This window comes from Dipteris shenzhenensis, chromosome 22 (genome assembly GCF_047967505.1).
Source record: "Dipteris shenzhenensis isolate YYH24624 ecotype China chromosome 22, Dip_SZ_1.0, whole genome shotgun sequence".
NCBI classification, from domain to species: domain Eukaryota; kingdom Viridiplantae; phylum Streptophyta; class Polypodiopsida; order Gleicheniales; family Dipteridaceae; genus Dipteris; species Dipteris shenzhenensis.
The window spans coordinates 8345769-8351225 of NC_141617.1; positions in this window are offsets into that span (position 1 = coordinate 8345769).

Below are 5457 nucleotides of genomic sequence, written 5' to 3' on the forward strand. Positions count from 1 at the left end.
GATGTGCCTCGGCCTATAAAATAATGCTTGTGAAGGGGTTGGGTACCTGAGTTTTCATGGGAAGACTCCAGTTGAAGTGGGCTGCCAAGCGCACATTTACCACTGTAGTCTTGGAAAAGCTGTAGTCTTGGTGTTCCATCCTTGTCACTCTGACGCTTTTGTTAGCACTGCCTGCAGCAGTGCCGTCCTTAACTAAAATTGTCCCTCCAGTATTTCTGTGACACATTGTTGCCTCACCTTGTCACTCATACTCCTTTCTATTCTGGTGGGTGATCTCTCTTAGTGTGTTCCTCTCTCTCTCTCTCTCTCTCTCTCTCTCTCTCTCTCCTCCCCCCTTCTCAAATCCACTTCTCTCTCTAACTCTCCCTCTTTCCTCCCCCCTTCCCAAATCGACTTCTCTCTCTCTCTCTCTCTCTCTCTTACCAAATCAACTCGTCCCTTTAAGGGCAATGCTCACGAGTACTTGTACTCGCTTGTTTGGTCAGGGGACAAGTTTTCACGAAGAGGGGGTTGGTTTGTCTTTTTTAAAGTGCTTGACCCTTTCTTTTAGGAAAGCTTTGCTTATGTAACTGAGTATCTATTGCCTTACGCAACATTCCAAAAATAAAGGGAAACAAGGAATCAACGTTTGTCTAGAGTTCACCCCCGGGACTCGCGATTGTAACACTGCACAGGGTCCTGTTGGATAAATACCCAGTTCGAAAACAATTGAGCCTTATCTGAGTTACAAAAATGCCACTATTAGGTGAGAATGACACTCTCTCAAGAAAGAGTCCTTGATTGGTGACTCATGTGGGCGATAGTGGTGCATAAAGCAAACTATTTTCTTGAAGGTATCTATTTCAAAAAAACTAGAAAATATACTTATTAATATTCTATTAAGACCCTCAATAACGAGGTATTCAAATTTTAAATTTTAAAAAATAAAGGCATATGTGGACAATATAATATCATTGTGTTGTTTGATTGAACACCAATACCCAACGTTATAAGTTTCAAACTAGTGAAAATATTAAAACTTCAAACTCTTCCATTTGGCTATGGTTATATAGTGAAGATTTCCATATCCAACAGAAGTGTGGGACCAAATGGTCATGCAATTGGGACTATGCAAAAAATTTAGATTTTGAAACTACTAGCCTTGCTCATGCAAACATAGATCGTGGAATGGCTTGGCACTCTAAGAAGTATCCTGTTTTGGATCAACAAAGACACATTTATGGATTGATCATATGTTCTTTGAGGCGAAGAGATATGCCTAAAGTTCCTTTAATCTTGGTATGAAGTTCAGAAAACTTGAGGTGAGTTTCTATCACTTTGTAGTATGTCACTAAGATGTTGAGGAAATGGAAATTCCTATTAATTAGTTGTGGGGAAAAGAAGAGGGGTGAAAAGGAAGAGGGCAAGGCCATGATTAAAGGGATAAAGGGGGGAGGGGAGGAGTTTCAATTAAAGAATAATGGAGGGTAGTAGGCATTAAAGAGGGAACCACTTATGAAGAGGGCACTAAAGAGGAAGGGATGTGCTAAAGGGGGAGGGGGAGGAGGGACCATTTCTAATATTATAGTTATCTTTAAAGATGTTATACTACTCTATAGCTTAGTAATAAAACTCACATGTGTGAAATACAAGAGTGTGGGTTAAAATCCCCTTGAATTTCAAATATAATGTGCACTCCTTTTAGACATAGGCTTAAAAGATTACCCTATGCTCCTTTTTATAATAAAAAAGATTACCCTATGCATAAAATAAATTAACCTGTCGTCAAACATGGGTTAATTTTAGCATCCATGGGCCAAAACAAATAGTAGGAATAAAGTTGAGTTGAGCTAGTACCGTGAGTTTCTATTCCTTTGCAATACATTGGTTGAGTCATGCGAGGTTGTATTGGCTAGCTCTTTGTGTATCCAAGATACAAAGATGGTCTTATTAGGTGATCAGATTCTCGATGAGTTTTTTATTTGTTTAGAGATGACCTATCCTATAGGTTATCCCTAAAAATGAATGTTCTACATAAGATTGAACTTATTCCTAGGGTAGAACCTATAAATAGACCTTCGCATAGATTGAAGAGGTTGAGGTGCGAAGACAACTAGAAGAATATCTCAGGTTGGGACAATATCAACCCAATTGCTTACCTTTTGCATCACTGGTGACACTAAATAAAAAGAAAGATGTACTTTTTTATTGTTACCAATCTCTAATGTGGCTATGATTGGATCAAAATTCAAGCTAAAGATACATATAACATTACTCTTATAAGCAGATCTAGTTATTATGAGTTTTTGGTAATTCCATTAGGACTTACCATGCTCTAGCTACATTCATCATGTTGATGAATGATTTAGTACATCAGTAGATTGAGAAGTCCCTAGTACATTTTATTGATGACATTATGGTTTATAGCAAGAGTATTGTTATCATAGAGAACACTTCAAAAAGATTTCAACCCTTTGAGACGAGCTAGTCTCTTTGTTAGCAAAAAGTAGACAAATGCTGTGCATGGTTAAGTTAGAATATATAGGATTCATTATAACTTTTAATGGGTTAAAATGGATCTGCAGAAGGTGGCTACGATACTTGAGAGTGTAACAACTTGCGATCATTCTTAAGATCTATTCAAATTCATAGAATACATATTAGAGCATATTCTGATCTTGTTTCATCAATGATTGAGTTTACCTCAAACAAAGTACTTTTTTGGGGGGGAAAGAACTAAAAAGAGAGGTTTGACATAGTAAAGAGAGTAGTTTTTGAAGGTCTTGTATAGAAATTTGTTAATTCCCAAAGACCATTTTTCCTAGAAACCAATGTGAGTAGTCATGCAATGCAATTGGAGCAATCTTACTACAAGACAGAACAGCAATTACAACAAGCTTTCTTCTTGCTAGAAAAGTTAGTCAACTCATGAAAAAGTCGTGTGTGTTATTTTATTGTTCATGCTTTTAAATCATTGAGAGATGACCTTACGACTATAAGTTTTATATCAATGTCAACCATGATACTATAAAGTATTTTTGTAAATAGCCAAATCACCAAGCTAGGTGGTTAGAACTCATGCAAGTATTTCATATGGAAATTTGATATCAAAGATGGAAGGAAAATAACCCTGTTGAGGATGCATTATCACGCATTATTCATAATATGAGTTTCATAGCATTAGCGAGTACTAATGATGACTGAGATAAAGGAACTGAAAAGGTGGATGAGAATTCTAGAGCCTTTGGTCTAAGGATCTTGTGGTTGGGCCAGGGTAATTGATGACTTGGCATCTAAAGAAGGCCATGTATGTGCAAGATATACCATAAATGATGGATGCTTAATAGAAATGTCAAGGTTATGATACCTAATCGAATGATCTCAGATAGAAGATAATTAAACGTCGCCACTTGGGACATCTAAGAGTGAAGAAGACATGAGCTGCACAAGCAGGGTATGATTCCATTTGTGGCAATTGACTATCTTACCAAGATGGCTCACCCCATTCTGACTAGAGAGTCAGTTAGTGCTCCACAAGTAGAGTATTTGTTGCATTAGTAATCTACTTTGTCTCCATGGATTACTAAAATCCATAATAGAAGATATAGATACAATTTACTAGCCATTTCTAAACCCTAGTATTTGATGCACTTATAATTTTCTTGGAATGATTAGTGAGGATCATCCTGAGATTACTGGTTAAATAGAGACAGGTAATAAGACTCTTGAGGATATGATGAGAGCATATGTTCCATTATGATAAGAATTCCTATAGAGGATCATAAAGGGTCCCATGGGGAACACTTGGCAAGATGCTAGATCAAGGTGGGAACCTTCTAGGAACTAAGGGGAAACACGCATGTGGTCAAGCTGTGTATAAGGGATGTGATCAACTCATGTAGTGTGTAAGGTGCCAACACTTGGTAAGATGCGAAGTTAAGGTGGGAATCTTCTAGGGCCTAGGCAACATGCATTTGGTGAAGCTATGTAGGATGTGATCAACTCATGTAATGTGTGTGGCAAGGAGGAGATTTTTTATTTGTGCACATGTGGCATTCTTTTAGTAAGCTTTGATATGCAAGTTGCCAATGGAGGGGATAGATTTGAGTCTTACAAGACACAAATTGAAATTTTAACCTCAACTTTAAATTGTGTTCATTATTACGCAAAATTATCATTTCAATAAGTATATGAGTTTGTAAGCCAAAATAGATTTTGAAGTACGTTCAATCAAAGGATGAGTTGGTGGTGGTACCTTATCCACTCCATTCACTATTAATTTTGATCATTAATGTCTATTCTTCCTCAATAATTTGTGTCACAACTTTTGCCTCCTTGCTACTCGACACATCCCATCATTCCACACTTGAATAGAGCATACCTTGTTGGTTTGGAATGGTTGTTTTGTATGTTTTTTTTAGTGAGGGGAGGAGGGAAGGGGGCGAGGGGGTGATGCTTAGGAGGGGAGGTAAGAATATGAAAGAAAGTCCATTTCCTTTTGGCAAAGGTAGGATAATATTGCAACTTTTAGAGGTATTTGTGTAGGCTTGGGCTCCCTTGGTTTGCTTTCTATTGAAGATTGCTAAGTATTGGCATGCCCAACCTACTAGTCTAGAATTGGCATGATACTACTAAGTACAAGCATTACTAAGTAGCATAAAAGTGAAAACAATACTAGTTATGGTACCACCACAAGTACAACGTTGCTAAGTACTAACATTGTTGCTAGCTACAAATTTAGCACTTAGTATGATACTTATAAGTACAAGTTTAGCAAATGGAGTTGCTATGAAGATAGCACAATTATAATACTACTAACTATAGGAAATGGCTATGCTAGTAGTGCCTTGAGATAGCACAAGTACAATACTAGTATTGCTAACTACTAAGCTAACAATAGTATGGTATTGCCATTACAAATATAATAGTGGCATACACTTGCTAATAATACTAGCTAGGCTACTAGTGCTATGCTAACACCACAAGTACATCATTGCTAAATACTAGCATTGCTAAGTATTAGCTAACTGCTAGCACAAAACTTATTATTGCTATTCTAACACCACTATTACTAGCATAGAACTTGTTTAGGGAAGACAGTGCTAACACCACAAGTGCAGGATTGCTAAGTACTAGACTTACTATCATTGCCAAGTACTAGCATTGCTAACTACTAAGGTAGAACACTACTAGTATAAACACTGCTAAGACCTAGCACTGCTAGAAATCGACCTTGGGCCAAGACTACTATTTAATACATGGAAATTCGTTTGATAACTGATTGAATGTTTTCTAAGATAGGTGTTGTAGTGGCATGTGATGAGATTTTGAATGAGGTTGCTGAAAGGACTACAGCAATGATTGAACAGAGTATTGATGTTGAGTTGGCTAAGGCACCCTCAATTAGCAGCAACCAAGCAGATGGAGAGCACAAATGGTGAACAATCCAAGCCGAGAGCTTGCAAGAAATTGTAGTAA